Raw genomic sequence first — 22,519 nt, 5'->3', positions numbered from 1 at the left:
CCAAAATAATTTCGTATCCATGACTCTCTCTTGGTCGTTCTTTTCCCATAATGAATTGAACTTCGCGGCCTTCGGTATATGATCATCTTGTGGAGTGAATTGGCTATCCTCTGGGAGCCTCCACGGGACGAGGGAAATCAATAAGAACAACCACGCATAATGAGGTGCCTTGCCATCATCCTATGCTTCACGAAAATTCAAGAACTATTTGCAGAGGTAATGTGCCCAGTTTTACTGCACCTCCTTCATGTACTGTGCAACCAATGAAATAACTAGTGCCAAATCCTTGTTCGCGCAACACTTTCTCATAATATTACAAGACAAAATCTAGGTGGAAAACTACAATGCCCTGTCATTGATGGAACAGATAGAGTATCTGCACAACTTCTTCACTAAGCCATACTCGTGCTTCATTTTATCTGTGATTTTTTTCTCTTGACTCTTGCCTTCAAACTTCTTGGCAGGATCCAACCCTTGGTAGGGCAACCTTGTGATACTGTGGATGAAGATATCTATGATGGGGATGGGCTCTCCCATCTAGAGACACCCATAATTCACTAGCGTAAGCAATTGGCATACACACACAATGTTGATATTAGTTTGGCTAAAGTGTGGTACCCACAACATATTTAGAAACCCAGATTTTTCAACCCCCGTGACCCACTTCATATTTTATAGTTGTGTGACTCCGGTCTCCTGATAGTATATTTTTGCCAAGTATTTGTTTTTCACCAGCTGTGGGAATTTATCTTGATCATCTAGATACCAATCCTCCATTCTGAGGGTGGGAATGCATCCTAACCGCATGCCTTCAAATGGCACTTTCTCTGGTAATATTGGTGTAGAGACCATAAACTTTCTAGAATCTGAATCCTTGGGTACCTTCACTTTTCCCTTTCGCGGAGGGATATAATTTGAGATCCTAGTGATAGACTCGACCTCCTCAGCATCAAACTCCTCAACCCTGTTGCGAAGCTCCTCTTCATCAAGATGTAGAGGTTTTTATGGTTGTTTTGCCTTGTCCATCTTCCCTTTCTGCTGAACCTTTGCAAGGTTCTTCCTAAGTGACTGCCTCACCGGTACAAGCTGTGGTTTCTTTTGTTTCTCCTTAGCAATGGATGGTTTAGGCTTAGGTGACCTTAGCATCATAGGCACAGATAGTGTAGCTTCCATTGATGTGAATTCAGGGGCGACGGGTTGAGAGACAATGGCTTCAGAACTTGCAGTTTCTCTGGGATTAACTATAGTTGTTTTCTCAAAGATGAGCTCATGGCTCCATTAAGGGAGATTTGCAAACGTCGGCTGTGACAGAAGTTTCTCCCACTCTTCTCGGTTCATAGGTTTTAGACAACAGAGCTTACAAATAATTTTCAGAAGGAAAAGTGTTCTACTGTAGGCCAACATACCATGTTTATATGTAATTTCGAATTTAAATCTCACTGTTCCCTCCAAAATCCTATCATAAATGCATCTTTCGTGACATATTTCCAAAGATTTGTGCCATAAATGCAGCCTACCGACTCCTCCTAATAGGATTTCCACCATCCAATCAACTACAAAGCACCCAACAACTATTTTTGGACCCATATGCCCGACACCAACCTCCCTCACGTAGCTCCTCCCAGTGCACTTTTTCCTTCCCTCGCGCAGCCCCCTTACCTCGTTTTCCCAATCTTTGGGTAGTGTAGTTTAGAGTCCTCTACTTCCTTTCAGATGCTTGGAGTACTAAGACTGTCTTGCTATCATGTAGTCATTGTGCAGGGGAAAGATCCCCTTGATATAACTTTAGTCTACTCCTGTTGACTCTTCCTGGAAATATTTCCCCATTCAGCTTCGCAAGCTGAATTGTGCCACCATTTCTAATTTCCTTGACAACATAGGGCCCCAACCATTGCATTTGAAACTTCCCAAGGAAATTCGTGAACTTTCTATCATAAAGGAACACCAAATCATTCATCTTGAAGGTGCATAGCTTAATATGTCGATCGTTCCATGCCTTTTCGCACTCTTTCTGCACCTATTGGTGAAATCCTGCTAAAAACCCATCCTTTTCTAGCTCCAACGACTACATGAGGTGCTCCTCCATAGTCTCGCAGTCCACCATATCAGTCAATGCTGAAATTTGCAAACTCGACACAATATAATCCATAAGAATCACAACCTCTATCCCATATAGCAGCCTGAATGAAGTTTGTCTTGTTAATTTCTTGCACGTCGTCCTATATGCCCATAGGACCGCTGGTATGCACACATCCTAATCATTCCTCTATGTTTTGTAGACCTTCGTCAATGTTTTTTCTAGAATTTTATTGAATTCTTCAACCATACCATTTTCCTTAGGATTATAGGGCATACTCTTCTGATGATAAACCTAAAATTCTTCGAGTATCATGGCAATAGTTTCATTCAAAAAGTATGTACCCCTGTCACTCAGTAGTATCTTAGGACACCCAAACCTTGTCAAGATATAATCAAATAAGAACTTTGTAGCTATAACAGTTATACAATCCTTCATTGGTTGTGCTTTTCCCACCTCATGAAGTATTCAGTCGCAGTAATAATATACCGTGTGCCAGTCTTTTTCCCTGGGGGCTGTATCGGACCCACAAAGTCAATAGCCCATTTTTCAAACACCTGTAATGAAATTTGAGGATTTAAGGGTAATTATCCCTTTATGATGGCTTTCCCATCCTTTGGCATGCCTCACATGCCTTGCAGTATGCCTTAGAATCTTTATATAGCATTGGCCACCATAATCCTGCATGAAGAATCTTCTGCACAATTTCTCTACCTGCATAGTCTCCTCCTGACACTCCTCCATGTGCCTTGGTGAGGATACTAGATCGTTCAAAATCTAGAATGTATCGATGCATTATTTCATAAATACACATTCTATACAAGTATCCCACAATCACAGAAAAGTTAGTTGCACGAACCACCAACTCCTTTTTCTGCTGAGTAGAATATCCTTTCGGGGCTATTCCAGTAGTTAGAAATTGAATTATATCAACAAAGTGATCATTTGTGACATGTACAGCAAAGAGATGCGCATCCGGAAATACTTCCTCTAAATTAGTAGGTTCGTCTCCTATCTCAATTCTACATAGATGATCTGGTCTCGCGTTCAACCATGCAGGCTTTACAATCACTTCAAAATCATATTCTTGAAACAATAATAACCATCTACATGTCTTCCCCCCCAGCACTAGCTTGTTGACTAGGTACTTGAGAGTGGACTGATCTAGATACAATTGAAATGTACGCCTAACAGGTAATGTCAAAATTTCTGCAGTGTGTAGACCATCGCCAATCCTTCACGCTCTATAGTTGAATAATTCTTATCAGACTTGGACAGTTTCCAGCTTGCAAAGGTGTTCGCTTAGGGGGTCCTGACCTAGGATCAGAGTTAGTTATGCTAACCAACAAAACACTACACTGCTGGCCCTTTTAGCAACAACCCATGTAGCGCACATTGTAGTCTCACCAAAAGTAGTATTGGGGGATGCAAGAACCAAGTTTCTGCATCCAGAGACTAGTGTGATGTTTTCCAGCGCCTTAGAGCTTCCTCTATGTAGATCAATAGACTTCTAGGGTTTGTTACTGTAGCTAAGTCAAATCGGCCTTCAGACCCTCGCGAATGTCCATGATCAATCCTCACAGACCTTAAACAATCGATTTACCTACTTTCGCGCATCAACAAGCAACCCTAGATCAGAGTTCACATAGATCTACTTAATTTGTTAGAAAACATAAGAGAAATGGCCTATAACTTCGTAGAAGTGGCTAAGCATTCATTTCATACATTATTAAGAGATATTCAAGGAATCCGCGTAACATTTGATCATTATTCCATAAAACATGTCATTAATCAGCAACATATAACATAAACAGATCTCAATGGAAATGCATAGTAATTATTCAAAGAGCGGTCTTTATTGAGCTTCAATTCACTAATTACAGACTCTCCTATCCTGCGCACACAGTTACAGGGGTCCACGCACTCAGAGGCAAACTCTACCCAAGCCTCTTGTGCACTCAGCTACACGAGCCTTCCCTTCTCTACCTAAGCATAGGAAGCAGAGCCTTCCTTCTTAGCTCTTGCCCAAGACAGCAAAATTCTTTAATGTACCCAATTTTTTATCCCAAACTTACCTCAGAGACTCGCTAAGACTCAACTATTTATAACTTTCCTAATACAATACCATGGCCCCTGACTCATGGCTGAGTCTTCAAAACTGACAAAAGATAAGGGGCTAAGGCCCCTTTGACTCTATCTATTGGCATGCCCCGAATCCATATTTTGCAGAGACTTTACATCTTTTACAAAATTCTTTACAAAAATGACTAAGTTTAATTCAATTCTACCCCTGGGGACCCCATCCCAATAGGCCCCCAACACAAAGATCGTGACTCGCCCTTGAGTCACTGAGCTGGTTGTTCCACTTTCTGGCAAAGTTCATTGAATTCCTTGGTCAATGCCTGAAGCTGCACAGTACTTTGTTCTGCTGCTTTTTGTACCTCATGGACCAATTTCTCTATGGTTATCCCCTCTACTACAAGTTACATAGTCCTCTGTGTCTGCTGCATGGCCTTCAACTTCTCATGAATTTTCTATGAAAACTAGTAGGCTTCCTTTGTCCAAGGCTCAATCTGGTCTCTGAGAAAGGACTGCTTTTTCTGCAACTCCTAGATCTGCATCAATTTTGCCTTGCCTTCCTGCAAGCGCGCGAAGCGCTGGATAGGCGCCAACGCTCGCGCCATTGTACTGATATCATCATACTGGTTGTTGCACTTCCTTGATTTCTGTGTTCAACTGTTGCTGCACTTCCCTGATTTCTGTGTTCAACTGTTGCAGCGTAGGATCCTCCTGCAATGTATCCCATAGGCCCATTTCCTGAATGAAGAGATGGCCACAACGTTGAACTATGACATCTAGTTGAGCCATGGATTCTTTTATCGTCACACCTCTTTGTTCCCAAAATTCTGGTGGTGTGGTCTGCTGCAACTTCAACTGTAGCTCAGTTATTTTCATCCGAAGAATGACAATCACCTTATCAACCTTTTCCTTTGAAGCGCGCACTGTCACAACCAATTTCCTCACTTTAGCTTAAGCCTCTGCATCGTCGAGTATATTCAGCTTAGGTACAAACTTGTAGGCCTGTTCAATGACAGTGACCAGGTTCTGGCATTGTGTCAACAAGTCCTCCTATTCCTTCAGTGCCTGAGTTTTTTCTGCGAATAGCTACTTGTTGTTGACTCTAAAATCACTGATGATAGTGAGCGCGTGATGTTCTCTGATGTTTAGCTCATCTGAGACCCCCTGATGTAGCACATGAAGAGACTGGAGTGGCAGTGCAGCAAGGTTCAGTCCCATATCTTTCACTATGTTGAGCACCACGTGATCCTCATCCAATTTCACATGGAATGACCCCTCTAGAAAAGGAAAGACTCTGAGATCCAAAGTCCTTTCAATATCTATTATGGTGCTACTGCCCTACATCAAGCTCGCTTGCACACTGCTTGCCTTCTCGACATCCACCTAAATCCTGTTCACCTGGATCGGCAGCTCACATAGATCCTTCTAGATGCTCCCTAGCATCTGCATGTATTGCTGCTTAAATTGCTCCAACACCTCCATCATTGTGTCCTATATCTTGTCACCGATTTCATTGATATCACATTTTGTTAGCACCATGGTATCCAGATGTGTCTACTTATCAGACTTATGCTTCTTTCGTTGGCCACCAATCTGTTCCTGTCTGTGTTTCTTCAGAATGAACGAAGTGGTTTGCTCTTCACTGCCCCCTCCTTCTGTTATGAAACCAGCTCAAGAAAAGATAGAAAAGATAGATCAACGCCTTAGAATTCAGCCTCTTCGAGGGGGCAACCTCCTTTACATTACATAAATGAACAATTCTTGGATGATTCAAATGACAAAACCTCCTTTCTATATATAGGAGTCTAAGGAGTCACAATATAATCCAGCCGACCTAACAATAATAATATAAAGCCACAAAAATAACAATAGAGGGATTCTATGGGCACATTAATAACAATATGGGGGCAATGGGGGCACAACAATATAAATAAGGGTATAACTTCAATAGTAATGGGGTAATCACTAGTATTATAGGGACCCAACATGCCCCTCTCCTTCAAAAAAGTGTTGTCCTCAACGCTTGAGTAGTTCTGGATATTTCTGCATAAAATTCTCATCCTCCCATGTGGAATCTTCAGCGGATAAGTTCTTCCACTTGATAAGGTACTCTGAAATTGATCGATTTCATAGCTGTCGAGTTCTTGTTTCTATAACTGCTTCTGGTTCCAATATAATTTTTCCTTCCTCGTCAAGTTCTGGCAATATTGTTTGAACTGGGAGCTTGTCGCCTATAACCTTCTTTAAGCATGAAACATGGAAAACTGGGTGCAATCGAGAAGCTGCAGGAAGCTCCAATTTGTATGCCATAGTACCAATCTTTTGCAACACCTTGTATGGACCATAATACTTTGGTGATAATTTATTATCCTTCTTAGCTTGCTTGAGGGACATTTGCTTATATGGTTGTAGCCGTAGGAATACCCAGTCACCTACATCAAAACTTCTTTCACTGCGATGTTGATCTGCCTGTTGTTTCATTCTATTCTGTGCCAACACAAGGTTATCCTTTAAGAGTTGGAGGACTTGTTGTTGATGTTCGATGTGATGTTCCACTGCCTGAACCTTAGAATTTTCTCTTAAATATGATGTGATGGATGGTGGTTGATACCCATAAAGTGCCATAAATGGGGTCATTTTTGTTGTTGTATGAAAGGAAGTGTTATACCACCATTCAGCCAGAGGCAACCATTTGACCCATTGTGTCTGTTTATCAGATACAAAGCAACGAAGATATACTTCCAAACATTTGTTTACTATCTCAGTTTGCCCATTAGATTGAGGATGATAAGATGAGCTATGAGCTAACTAAGTACCAAGACAAGAAAATAATTCTGTCCAAAAATTTCCAGTGAAAATGGGATCTCTGTTACTTACAATAATCTTTGGGTTTCCATGTAGCTTTTGAATTGTTTCCATAAATGCAGTAGAAACTGTATTGGCTCTAAATGGATGTGATAATGCACAAAAGTGTGCATACTTGGTAAGTCTGTCAACTACCACCATGATGACACTCTTTCCCTCAGACTTGGGTAAACCTGTGATAAAATCCATTGATACCTCCTCCCAACGTTGGCTTGGAATGGATAAAGGTTGTAATAGACCCGGTGTCTTAATTGTTTCAACTTTATTTTGTTGGCAAACCAAACATTCTGCCACAAACTTTTGAATATCTGATTTAAGGCCATCCCAAAAAAATTCCTTCTTAACCCTGTGGTAAGTTTTTAAAAATCCTGAGTGCCCTCCTAAGGGAGAAGTGTGCAATTCCATAAGAATCTTTTGTTTTAGCTGGGAATTCTTACAGAGGTATAAGCGATCTTTGTACCATAACGAATCATTTTTCCAGCTAAATGTATCAGACGTACTGGAATCTTGTTGTAGCTTTCGAATAAGAGCCCACACTTCTTCGTCATTCTTCCATTCCTCCCTTGCTTCATTTATCCAATCTGGTTGGATGATAGAAATAGCGCACAATAATGCTTCCACATCCTCATCCTTTCTTGAGAGTGCATCTGCCACCACATTTTGCTTCCCTTTTTTGTAGATGATTTCAAAGTCATAACCCAACATCTTTGTTACCCACTTTTGTTGCTCTTCAGAGGATAATCTTTGTTCTAAAAAGTATTTAAGGCTATCATGATCCGTTTTTACCTTGAAGTGTCTTCCCATTAGGTAGGGTCGCCATTTCTTAAGTGCATGGAGTATTGCCAACATTTCCTTCTCATAATAGCTTTTCTTAGAAACTTTCCCTTGATTGGACGACTTTCAAAAGCAATGGGTCTTTCATCTTGCATTAGAACAGCACCAATTCCATTTCCTAAAGCATCACATTCCACAATAAAGGTTTTTGTGAAGTCCGGTGTAGCTAAGACCGGTGCTTGGCACATTGCCTCTTTAAGATGTTCAAAGGCCTTTGTTGCTTCTGGAGTCCATGAAAATGCATCTTTCTTCAATAATGTCGTTAGAGGTGCTGCTATTCTCCCATAATTCTTAACAAACTTGCGATAATACCCTGTCAACCCAAGAAATCCGCACAAATGCTTTATGGATGTGGGGATTTTCCATTCCTTAATGGCTTTAATTTTGCTAGGGTCTACCTTAACTCCTTCATGAGATACAATATGACCCAAATATTCCACCTCCTGGACTCCAAAAAAACATTTGGATCTTTTGGCATATAATTGTTTCTCCTCTAATAGTTGTAGCACCCTGTCAACATGTTCAACTTGATCCTTCCAAGACTTGCTGTAGATAAGTATATCATCAAAAAATACTAACACAAATTTTCTAAGGAATGGTTTGAAAATTGAATTCATCAAACCTTGAAATGTTGAAGGTGCATTGGTAAGGCCAAAAGGCATGACCAAAAATTCATAATGACCCTCATGAGTTCTAAATGCCGTTTTCAGAATGTCTTCAATCTTCATTCTAATTTGATGATATCCTGAACGAAGATCCAACTTGGTGAAGTAAATTGATCCATGCAATTCATCCAGTAATTCATCAATGACAGGAATGGGGAACTTATCTTTAATAGTGAGCTTGTTGAGCTCCCTATAATCCGGACACATGCGCCATGATCCATCCTTCTTGTGCACCAATACTACTGGAGCAGAGAAAGAACTTTGACTCGGTTGAATTATACCAGCCTCTAGCATTTCTGCAACCATATGTTCAATTTCACTTTTTTGGACATAGGGATATCTGTACGGCCTGATGTTTGGAGGAACACTTCCTGGAATCAGATGAATAGCATGATCATGATCACGCATAGGTGGGAGACCTTTGGGAGTCTCAAATACCTTGGAATGATTGTCCAGGACTTTTTGGAGATCTGGAGAAATAGATGATTCCAATGTGGAAACATCTAGCGAACATAATTGTGCAATTACACCTCTTTGCTCCTTTTTTAGAAGCTTTGTCATGCCATTAGAGCTGATTATCTTTCCTGGTTTCCCTGCAATACCCCTTAATTCAACTTCCTTTCCTTCCACAGAAAATTTCATGAAAAGTTCTTGAAAATTAAAAGCTATTGTACCCAAGGATTGTAGCCATTGGACTCCTAGTACAACATCAGCACCTCCCATTGGAATGGAAAGCATTGGGCTAGTCAATACATATTCTCCCATGGATAGCTTGATATTATGGCACTTTCCAGAACAATTTATTGTTCCTCCATTTGCAATCATCACTTGACACTCTGGTGCTGGATATAGGAAGCAATTCAATTCTTTTGCTACCCTACAATGAATAAAATTGTGGGTGCTTCCTGAATCAATCAACACTATTACCTTTTTCTTCTTGATTTGTCCTTCTATCTTGATGGTTTGAGGAGTGGTAATTCCCGCCAATGCATTACAAGATATGGTCGGATTTATTTGTTCTTCATCTAGGCTTTGTTCCTGGAATATATCCTCTTCTTTGGACCTTTCTTGCTCCTTTTCTTCTTCCTCTTCACAATCTATGTAAAATAATTTCTTCTCAGCACACTTATGACCTTTTGTGTATTTGCTATCACAATTGTAACAAAGCCCTTTTGCTCTTTTTTCTTCCAATTGTTGTGGTGTCAACCTTGTAGGTTGTGGAAGACTATGGGCAACAACACTTCCGTCTTTATAGTTGTGAATGGTATGCTTCCTAGTTGCCATAATTTTGCTTTCCATTTTTCTTGCTAACCTGAATGCCTTCTCTAATGAATCAGGTTTCCAAAGGCGCACATCATGTTGGATATTATCCTTTAAAGACCCTATGAACACATCAATCCTATGCTCCTCTGGAATATCTTTTACCCTTATGTTCAATTTTTGGAACTCCTCAATGTGCTCCATTATTGAACCCTTTTGTTTGAGACTTATCAATTGGCTAAAAAAAGTGTTGCTTTTTGTATCCTCATAATGTGCTATCAATTCTTCCGTAAAAATTGCCCAAGTGATAAATTGTTTACGAGAACAAAGCCATTGATACCATACAAACTGATTTGGTTCCAAATATAAAGTTGCCATACGTACCTTTTGTGTGTTTTGCACATTATTGAGATCGAAGAATTGCTCCATCTGTAATATCCATGTGGCGGGATCCTTGCCATCAAACTTCCTCATATCGATTTTTGGAACATGGTGAGTCTTCGATCCAACATTAGAGTCTATGGAATCATGATTAACATTTCTTTTGTTCTCATCATGAGTTTCCTTTAGTACTCTTTCACCCTTAGTGGCCATTTCTTGTAGCAACTTATTCATATTTATCTTCAATTCTTCCACCTTATCATCCATGCCATCAATTTTACAGTCCATGCCATTCACCTTAGCTTCCATGCCATCCATCTTAGCTTCCATGCCCTTTATCTTAGATTCCACGCCATTTATCTTAGCATCTGTTAGTTTTTGTGAGCGTGACATTTGTTGCACTTGTTCTTGTAATTTTGATATATCAGGTAGCATTTCTTCCTCTTCTTCATGAGTCATGCTAGAGCTTTTAGGTTCCTTACTAGGTGTTTTCATTTTCTTTCCTCGGGGCATCAGTTACCGATAATAATGCTTTACTATGCCCTTTGAATTCCTTCAAACCAAGCTTATGCAAAAATTAAAAAAAAAACTACACACCTTTTTTTTTCTTTGTAGAAGCCTGATATTGAATCTGATGTATCTCTGTAATTTCGAATCATCCAGTTCTAAAATTTTGACCTATAGTATCCTTCTATGTCCTCTTTCCAATGCCACTAGTCTGATCCAAATTGGATTCTCCAAGAAAGAGTTATGCACAATCTCCCGCAGTGACCTGATTATAGACTAGTTCAGTAGAGTGAACTTGTACGAAGTGCCATGTGTCACTGTTTCAACCTTTGACTCTAAAAAATATATAAAAGAAAACTAAATTCCCTCCTATTTCTGTACCTTCTTACGAAATTTCAATCCGATGCTCAGAAAGAAAGTTATGACGATTTTCCCCAGGTCACATGTTTTGAGTGTAATTCAAGAGTCTGCAAACAGACCAACTTCCTCAAATCATATCTCCGAAAATATCGTGCGAAAAGCTCTGAAATTCGGACCCAAGGTTCAGTACAATTTCTTCTCAAACGGGTTTTTTTTGTGACTTCTGAAACGTCACAGAAAAAAAGTTATAGCGAAAATGCCACGATGACCTGTTTGGAGCAGCGAAACCCTAGAATCCAAAGCTCTAATACCAAATGTTATGAAACCAGCTCAAGAAAAGATAGAAAAGATAGATCAACGCCTTAGAATTCAGCCTCTTCGAGGGGGCAACCTCCTTTACATTACATAAATGAACAATTCTTGGATGATTCAAATGACAAAACCTCCTTTCTATATATAGGAGTCTAAGGAGTCACAATATAATCCAGCCGACCTAACAATAATAATATAAAGCCACAAAAATAACAATAGAGGGATTCTATGGGCACATTAATAACAATATGGGAGCAATGGGGGCACAACAATATAAATAAGGGGTATAACTACAATAGTAATGGGGTAATCACTAGTATTATAGGGACCCAACACCTTCTTGCTCTGAAAGTTCTTGTTCATTAGTGTTATGCGAGGTAGACTTCTCACTCTACTCAGAATCCTTCCATTCCTTCTCGACCTTCTCTTTAGCAGCACGCTCTTCCTTGATCCGTGCCTTCTCTAAAGTTGCCTTAGCAACCTCCTTCTTCTTTTTCTTCGCCAATGTGTGTGCAACTTTCTAAGCAGCTTCCTTTCGCTTTTGCACATCACATCTCTCTACGACTTTTCTATTTCCCACCTCCATCATTGTAAGATCGCGCCACTCTAGAGGCTAATACCCTACAACTTCCTGCACATCTATCTTGGACACTAAATAAGGCAATACATGCCATGTTCCTTCTGGGTCCTTCTGCGCATGGATTGAGACGTTGTGAAAGTCAGCCTTGAACTCCACGTAGGTTTTTAATTACCCAAACAAGGTTTGGGAAAACCTTGGCCGCTAATTGATTACCATATGAAGGTCCATCTCCATTAGGACCCATAAAATCTTCATTTCCTTAATGCATGCCACATCCTTTGTGGCCCAAAGCGAGGCGAACCTCGCGGCCTCAGGAAATTCTTCCTTGTGCGAAGGAAATTGGCTATCCTCTGGTAACCTCCATGCAACTAATACAATCGACAGTAGAATCCAAGTATAATGAAATGGATTACTTTCTTCTTGGGCTTCTTGGCAGTTCGCGAGGAACTCCTAGGAGAGATAACTCAACTAGTTATACTGCACGCCCTTCGTGCACTGTGCAACAAGTGATACAACTGACATTGGAACTTCATCCGCATGACACTTTCACATCATCTTTCCTGCGAGGACCTGGGCAACGAACTAGAATCCCTGATCTTGTATTAACAAACTTGAGTATCCTCGTGACTTCTTCACGAGACCATACTCCTTTTTCATTTTATCAGCTAGCTCCTTTTCCCCTGTTTTTCTTACAAATTTCTTAGCAAGGTCCACTCCTTTGTGGGGTAGCTTCGTTACCCTATGGATTAGCAAATCCATTATTGGAATAAGTTGCCCTAGCCACAGAATTGCATCATGCACCAACATGAGGAGCTGGCACACACAAACCGTATTGATAATGGAGCGGTGATAGTGCAGTACTAATAGCATATTCAATAGCCCTGACTGCTCAACACCGCAGACCCACTTCATGGGTTCTAAATGTGTAACCCCTATGTCATCATAGTATATATTCATCATATACTTATAGGTCACAATATGTAGAAATTTGTCCTGATACGTGATGTCCTAGTCCTCTAATTTCAACAGTGGGATATGTGCAAGCTTAGGTCCTTCAAATGTGACCTTCTTTAGCAGGAGGGGAGTGGATAACCTAAATTTTTCGAATCAAGATCCCTGGTCACTTCATTTTTTCCCTTCTACGAAGGGATGTACTCAGGGAGCATCGAGATAGGCTCAACCCCCTCGGCATCGAATTCTTCGATGCCTTGGTACTCCTCTTCCTCTAAATTCACTACCTTTTCTGGTTTCTTATCCTTTTTTCTATTTCGGTTGTGGCTCTGTATGCTTCCTCGATGATATTCACACCAACACTGACTTCTTTTGTTTTTATTTCACGGCTAGTTGATTTTATTTCATAGGGGGTTACTTTTCTTTTTTCACCATTTGTTTTGGCATAGGCAACCTCGGCGCCGTGGGCACAACATACATAGTCTCCATACTAGATTCTTCAAAACCTGGTACATCAAATACAACTTCTTCTGAACTGAGGGCTTCAATGAGGTTAGTGGCAGTCATCCTTTCAATAAATAGATCTCGGAATACTAGAGAACAATTCGCAAGTGAGGGGTGCATCATAAATTCTTCCCATAACGCTCTACTCATATGCGCCAGGCAACAAAATGCTCCATCAATTCTTAGAATGAAAAGTGTTCTTTGTTGGACTGGTATGTGCAATTTATAGGGAGATTTGAACTCAAATCCGACCGTTCCCCCCAGATTCTGATAATAAATTTTTCTTTGGCGAAATATCTTCAAATATTTTTTCCTTAATTATTGCCTCCCCACTCCTCTTGGTCCCTTTCTAGCCATCAAGTCATGAATAGTAACTCCAATGGTCATTTTCTTGTTGGATTGTGTGAAACCCTCCTCCATGGGGTAGTGTCTTGATCACAATTTCATCTGGTGCATCCTCATCAATCTTCACGCAGCCAGGTCACTGCCTTGTCCTCCAAATCAGGCAGTGTAGTTTATAGTCCCGCGCTCCCTTGCAGCTGCCTAGAGCACTAAGACTATCCTACTGCCATATAGTCATTGCACAGGATCCCTGGTATACAGTTTCAACCTACTCCCATTTACTTTTCCTGGGAAGGGCTCCCCATTCAGCTTCGCAAGCTGAACTGTGCCACCATTTGTCTTTTCCTTAATAATATATGGTCCTAACCAATGCATCTAGAATTTACCTAGAAATTTAGTGAACTTACTATCATATAACAACACAAGATCATTTACCTTGAATGTGCAAATCTTGATATGGTGATCATGAAATGCTTTTTTTGCATTCCTTCTATACTTGTTGGTGGAATCCTACCAAAAATCGATCCTCCTCTAGATCCATGAGTTGCGTGATCCATTCTTCCAAGGCCTCGCGATCCACCATATCCATCAAAGATGTTATGTGCAAACTCGACACAATGTATTCCATAAGCATTACTGCTTTGACCCCATAGACTAATCTAAATGGTGTTTTCCCTGTCAACTTCTTACAAGTTGTCCTATAGGCCAATAGCACTGTAGGTATGCACATATCCAAATTATTCCATTGTGCATTATAGATCTTTGTCAGCACATTCTCTAAAATTTTGTTAAAAGCTTCCACTGTCCCATTTGCCTAGGGGTGATATGGTGTACTCTTCTCATGGTAGACCTGGAATTCCTCTATCAATGTGCTAATCCTTTCATTCAGAAAGTGTGTACCCCTATCACTCATCAAAATGTTCAGGCATCCAAACCTTGTTAAGACATGTTCAAACAAGAATTTTGTTGTCGTAGCCTGTGTACAATGCTTTACCGGTAGTGCTTCTGCCCATCTCGTTAAATATTTTGTCGCAGTGATAATGTAGTGCACACCCATTTTATTTCCAGGTGGCTGAATTGGTCCTTTAAAATCAATTTCCCACTTCTCCAATGTGTTTAAAGATACCTGAGGATGTAGCGGTAGCTCATCCCTTTGCGACAATTTGCCTGTCCTTTGACATGCATCGCACGCCTTACAGTATGCTTTGGAATCCTTGTGAAATGATGGGCACCATAAACATGCACGCAAAATCTTCTGTGCGGTTGCTTTTCCTACATAATGGCCTCCCACATCCCCTCCATAAGCCTCAACAAGGATACTATCACACTCAAAGTCTGGCACATATCTCTGCAATATTTCATCTGCACCCATTTTGTACAAATCTCTTGCAATGACTGAAAAATCGGCTACGTACACTACTAATTCTTTCTTCTGTTGAGTCGTATATCCTTCAGGTGCTATCCCCATAGTTAAGAAGTGAATAATATCAGAAAAATGGTTATCATCTACACGTACTGCAAAGAGATGTGCATCGGGCAACCCTTCCTCCAAATTACTTGGTTCTTTGCTTGTTTCAATTTGCGACAGATAGTGAGGTCCAACATTCAATCTCCCCTACTTCACAATGACTTCAAAGTCATACTCCTAAAATAATAACAGCCATCTGCAAATCTTCCCCCCCAACACAATATTTTTGACCAGGTATTTTAAGGCAAAATGATCTGTATACATCTTGAAATGCCCTCCCAACAGATAATGCCTGAATTTTTGCAGTGCGTAGACAATGGCCAACCCTTCGCGCTCAGTCGTTGAATAATTTTTATCGGCCTTTGATAACTTCCCACTTGCGAAGGCTATAGGGTGGTTCATTTCTCCTTCACCTGCCTGAGTTAGCACTGCACCCAGCGCAATGCAAGAAGCATCCACATGTACATGAAACTCCTTTTTCCAATTGGGAAATACCAATATTGGCACAGTTACCATCTTTTCTTTCAACACATGTAAGATGCACTGACATTCTTCATCCCAATAGAATGTTGCATCCTTCTTTAGTAGTTTTTCCATGGGTATGGTGATTTGAGCATAAGCTTTGATGAATTTTCTATAGTATCCTGTGTGTCCCAGCGTTGCAAGCAGCTACTTGACATTCCTAGGGGCCTCCAAGTTCACAATCACTGCAATCTTGGCAGGGTCAACCATCAATCCTTATTTTCACACAACATGACCCAGCAAGATCTCAAAAAGGACACAGAATATACATTTTTTCCAATTTAGCGCTATCTGGTATCTTCGACATGTATCCAACATAAGCTGCAGACTTTCTACATGGAATTTCACCAAGCTGAACACCATCTAGTCATCAAAGTACACTTCCAGGAACTTATGAATGAATTCTTTGAATGCCACTATGACTACGTGAGAAAATATTGCAGGTGCATTCTTCAATCCAAATGGCATAACAATGTACTAAAAGAAACCCCACTCTATCAAAAAGGTGGTTTTTCTTCTATCCTCTGGGGCAATCTTAATTTGATGATACCTGGAAAACCCATCAGTAAAGGAATAGGCCTCCTACCCTCTAACATTGTCTAACACTTCATCTGTAAATGGCATTGGAAATGGATCGTGGATGCATGCATCATTAAGCTTCCACAAATCTACACAAATCCTTATTTCGCCCTTTTGTTTCTTCTCTTGGACCACCATCGGGCTCACCCAATCGGACTCTTCAACAGGTTCTATGATGCCTACCTCCAACATTTTATCTAGCTCTTGGCGAACCTTTTCCTTATACTTAGGATTAAGGCGATAAGGCCTCTGTTTAACAATCTTCACGTTTGGCTTCAATGTGATCTTCATAACGTCCAAATCACCAAGTATGCCCTTTAAATATGAAAACTTACTGGGGAAGAGATTTTGGTATTTGCAAAGTAATTCAACAACTTTGTCTACTGTAGTGTCATCCCAATAGTATCCAATCTTCGCGAACTTTGGTTCCTCTTTAGTGCCAATGTTTACCTGCCTTGTTTTTAAAGGTGCAGAGATGTTTGGGTTCTCTACTTGTGGACCTTTGACTTCACGATGCCCTTCTATCTCTAGAATATTGATATTTTGTGGGTCTTCTTCCTCCTCTTCAGTGGTCATATTATAGCACTCTAATGTGTGGCACAGCTGGGTGCTCCAGTCTGGTTGGGTCCATTCCATCGGTTCCTTCGGTGTTCTGAAGATAACCACTTTAATTTCTTGAAGTGCTTCATTGATGCTTGCAAAGCCATCTTCGAAGCTAAAAGTCAATAAGAAACCTTCCTTCAATACATCCCATTCCACAGTGTCGTGGTGGAGGTCTCTTTCAAGGTACCAGTTCATGGGGATTGTATCCAAGGTATGAAAAAATATATTTACCCACTCTGGTCGTCGCATCATACCCCATGCCTTATTCCACTTTGCTAGGTGATCATGTGGATCATCCTTCCCATTATACTTTTTCAGTTAGCCTTGGATTAGCATACCCAAATCGTAACTTCATCATTCTCCTGTAATCCTGCCATCCAACAAAACTATCCTTATGCTTATCCCACCATCGTGTGGGCGTAGCACGCAATGCCAATTCCAATGCTTGAATGTGGTGGTTCTCAGGGAATTCACACTCAAATTCATCTATAAATATATCTACGTTAGTCAAACCATCATAATAAGGTAACTTTCTTACCTCCGATGAAACACAGCTCAGTGACTTCATCATCATATTGCATCGCAACGTAGAAAATTCATGTAAGTGATTCTACCAATGCTCTAATTCCTCATCTGAATCAGAAGTGTAGGAACTCTCCTGGTCCCATGCAATCCGTCCATCTACCATTGGATTGATCCAATCCTGATCTCATGCTGTTATCTTGTAGATTTGATCCATCTCATCGTCACTTTCCACATAATCGCAGTCTGGTTCAATATAGCATGCCCCTTCTGCATGATCCAGTGGTACTATAACCCTAAGCAATTTTCTTTCAAATGAAATTGTCCTCTTTTTAAAACTCATGACCCCATTCATATCAATATCCCAGTCAATTCCCAAGAGCACGGGGTAGATATTACTTTCATTGACAATTTCTATAACTTTAAAGTCCACTATTGCACTCGCACCATCAACATCAACCGTTACTCCATATAAGCATCCCATGGGGATGGTTTTCTGTTGGTTCACCATCCTCAGATGAATCCGAGACCACTGCAGTGTAGGTCTCCCCATCCTTTCCCATGTCTGTTTTGGTAAAACATTCACATTGAACCCCAAATCCAAAATAACCTGGTACATTTCATAATCACCTGTCTGCCCTGTTAGCCGCATCTCTTGCCCTGTTCATGCCTTATGCTTACCTACTTTTCTAACCATGCACTATTATGAAGGAGTCTTTTCCTTATTGGTGCACTTATCTACTAGGTCTGGCAATCCTTCCACAACCTTCTTATCACGTAGTAACTTTATGCAGGTCTCCTAAAAGGTAGTGAGTATGGAAGGATCAACCTCTTGTGTTACACTAGTTTCTTGCGTCTTGTTTTGGCTTCCTGAGGTGGAGGCCACATAGAGCTCTTCTTGGCATCCATGAATGTTTCCTTAGCATGATTAAGGTCAAAGATGGCTTATTTCTCCGGAGCTTTGTGGACCCATCCATCGTCTTCAGGCTGCTTACCCTTATTTGCGCTAGTCGTCAATACTGCTTCTTAGTACAATATGAATGCTCTGATCCTCCTCGCGGGGTTTGGCCCTTATCATTTGTAAATTCTATGTAGGCTGTTGAGGCTGCATTTTCTTCTCTTGCACCTTAGCTATTAACACCAGATATTCTTCTATGGAATGGTCAAACTGTTTGTTGTATTGACATGAAGGGTGTGTAGGATTTGGGAAATCTGGTGCAAAGTACCCATGCTATCCACAGTTGTAGCAGATAATCTAACTGCAACCTCTACCAGGCCATCCTCCTTGCCCTTGTCCTCGGCCCTGAAAGCCCCCGTGCACTCCTCTAGTGCCTTGATCTAGAAGCCTAGTTTCTGCTTGCATACGGTAAGTAGGGGTTCTTTCCATCATCAACTCATAGCTCCAACACTGGCGCTCATCATGGCCCACAGATTTATGGAAATTACAGAAAAACTGTTGAGGTTTCTGAACAAACTTCTGAAGCAAGTGCTAGTTATCCATTACATGTTTCCCAGTGACTTGACAAATTGTGCACCATAGCATAGTTCCCCTACTTGACTTGGTTGGGGCTTCTAGCTTTAGGGGGGCTGGCCCTCCCCCTATAAGATAGTTCGTGTATACTGGACAATGATCCTTATCATGCTCATGGCCCTTGCACTTCAAGAAAAAAACCTCAGTGCACACTTCAGGCTTAGTCTCCTTTTGTTTCTTCGAACTCTGTAACTCTAGGTGTAGGCTTGCTAACTATGAGTGGATCTGTTGTACCCCTAGGTTCGTATCCTGAATAGGTGATGTGTACAACCTCATTGTGATCTCCAAGGCTTCTACTTGTGTTGCTATCTTCTGCTGTGACAGAGAAATTCTTAAATGGGGCAAAAGAAACGTGATAAAATAGTCGTGATGCTGGATATCTAAGATTTGCATGTTAGCCTATTTGGTCTACCACTTCAACCTCTAATCAAAGTCCCAAATTGTCTCCTCAATATTCATTGTGATCTTTTTAAATTAAATTACTGACTGTGCCTTGGATTTAGGCTTACTAAACCCTTTGTTCAAAGCTGTCTGAGTTTCTTCTAGTGATGCATGAGGATTGTCAGCACAATACTTAATGTACCAGGTGTTGAGTGATAAAAGGTGTCTGTTTAACTCCTATTTATCCTACATTAATTATCAATCCGGGTAAGATTTTCTATTTCAAGAGTGTACACAGTTTGTGGTGGCTATTTATTCAAGAGTAATGTTTCTAAATTGTAGTACAGTGCTTTCAAATACAAGAGTAAACAGATGCTTGAAATAAAACTTACTTGCAATTAAAAGAAACTCAATGCTCTGAAACTAAATCATTCACTCAGGAAATTAACAGCAATTATCAGTCAAGGATACAGTAGCAATAACTCCTTCCTCTTTTAACTGATGTAAATGAAATCAAACATAAATAAGATCCTCAATCTGAGAACTCTGATAGTAATAGCCAATGTCCTTTACAGTTGTTGATCTCACACTCCACACTAAATGACTGATTGGAAATGATAATGAAGTAAATCAATAATGCTGCTGATAGAAATGGGATAACTATGCTAACTGTAACAATGCTAAAAGGAAAAACCAAATGCTTGCAGAAAGGAAATGAATAGCAATGCTATTTAGTAGAAATGAACAACAGAACTTATGAAACTGTAATGAACAACAAAGTTAGTTTACTGGAATGAACAACAAAGCTCTGTAATTGAGATGAATAGCATAAAAATATAGTTGCAGAGAATAATAATCTTATTATGACAAGAAGGAACAACAACGCAATTCAGTTACAGCATATATAATGGAGCAATTCATTAAATCTAGAAACAAGAAACAGTAAAGCAATGCAATTCCAATAAACAAAGATCAAACCAAACCATCACACAACAGAGATCGTAAAGGAATGGTACAAAATAGCAAGTGGATCCACCAGGGCTAGGCCCTTAGCTGCTAGTGAAGCACCGCCGGACTACTTTAGTATAGAAGAAAGAACAACAACTGGATTATGTATTAATCATATGCAAAAATGGTTACAGCCAGTCGTACTCTGTTTTAATCAATGAGAGTCGATGATCAAAGTGAAAATACAATAGTAACTTCTAAATAATGATGATTAATCCCCCATTCTTTACAAGAGTTGTCCCTTTTATAATGGCCAGGCGGATAAAATAGGAATAGCAGATAGACTAGTAACAACGATCCCTCGGGATCAAGAGATCCTGAGGGATCTGCTCAATCTTCTAACTCCAATTAACTCTTTGTCTTTTGGGCTGATGTTGTGATCTTTTCTATTATTATCCTTAACTGCGCGCTCCAATCTTGACCTGCTATCTAGATACGGCTTCCTGGTGAAGGAACAACAGTTACTCTGTTTTGTCTTTTCCTCCGGAATGGTAATTTTCCATTTCTTCTCTTTCCTGCATGAGAAAAGACAATAATTAACTAAATTGCAATAATCAATAACTCCCTAGTTTTCGCTAGAATTCTTTGATATATTATCATCTTAGAATATAAAGGAGATATGATTAAGGAGAAATATAAGGAAATAAATGTCAAATTCATACCTTTTCCATAGCTCAACACACTCCCCTGCTTACCCTTTTTCATGCCCTCATGAAAACCATGTAGTTTGTGTGCAAAGCAGTCAAAGAATAGGTTGGAGAGGGGATGTCATGAAGTGGTCTAAAACCATGATTTTTAGCCAGAACTTCAAAGATGGGCCCTGTCTGCCCTTTAGGCAATTCATATATGGCTTTATACCCTTTTGTAGGATACCAGATAATAGGGCTTCGAAACCTACAACCTAGCCAATACGGGCCTTCCCTCAAGATGAGGTTACTATAGGTAACCAGGTGATCTGCGGCTAATTTAAAGTTTTTGTAGTTGAATGGCTCTCTGTCCTAGATATTCTGATTGGAAGTCTTCCATCTGAATTTAGCTGCTGCCAAGGAATTGTCTTTGATAGAGAGGAAATATTCTATCCCTTGCTAGACAATTCCTTTGTGGATAGGTCCCAAGGTCTGGATTACTCCCTCCTTTTGCATTAGACTTTTATGTTTAGCCAGCAACTGCAATGGGTTTTTTGGTTCACCCTTGACCCAAAGGTCTAATCCATTTTCTTGCCTCTGAAAAGTGTTATGGGCTTTGAGCCACTTCAACTAGTTAATAGCAAATGAAATGAACGCTTGAAATTATACTTCGCCCACAAAAGGACTAGGATTCTTCTCCATTTATTCTTCCAATATAAAATTATGTAAATAAAACTCACAGAGAAATCGTTGAAATTTTACTCCATGGTGTTTGTAGCAGTGTATAAAATCCTCAACAGTTTTTAATTCTATAGGTTTCCCTACCCTAATAGCCTTAATTTTTAACTGTAAATACCTCTCTAACAAAAATAAAGCATAGTTTTTGGCAGGGGACCTGCATGCTAAAACATCTGTATATAAGGAACAGAGAGTATCCATTTGACACATGACTGTTTTCAGTCTGTTCTTTATCTCTTCAGCTCTTTCTTCTGCCCTCCGATATTTATCAAAGGCTTCATTTTCTGATGCATTGATGTCCCTTAATTGTTGTTGTAATTCTTGGTATTTCTGCTAAGGAACAGTCTCTTCCTCAAGCTTCTCTATAGTCAGCTGAGCCTGTGCCAGGTCCTCTTGGAGTTTTGTTATACCAGGGTTGTTGCCTATCAAAACATCTTTGGGTTGAAGATCTATTTGGGTACTCTTATTACAAGACTGAGTGCCTATAGTCTGCGTCCCTTTATCATGGAATGGAATGCATGAGGTATGCGCTGCATGCTGTTACTTATCGTTTTGAATGAGTATGGGCTTGGTTTGAGTCTTCGTGGCCCTTGTATCATGAAGTTCAGTTTGAATAGATGCATTCACTGTTTTCAGGGTTCTTCTTAAGATTTTCCCCCTTTTTAGTGCCCTTATCTTTTGTTTGAGTTGTTTCACTAAATTTTGAAGCTTTTGCTATTCCTTTTGCAACTTCTTAATTTGGCTCCTCTTCTTATTGAAAGGAACAAATATTTCCCTAATTATTTCTATTCTTACTGGACTCGGTTGCTCAGTTGGATTTTTCT

The sequence above is a fragment of the Pinus tabuliformis genome, chromosome 8, assembly GCF_031772625.1.
Source record: "Pinus tabuliformis cultivar Carrire ecotype Pingquan chromosome 8, CPIR1, whole genome shotgun sequence".
Taxonomy (NCBI): Eukaryota; Viridiplantae; Streptophyta; class Pinopsida; order Pinales; family Pinaceae; genus Pinus; species Pinus tabuliformis.
This window is presented reverse-complemented; position numbering follows the sequence as displayed.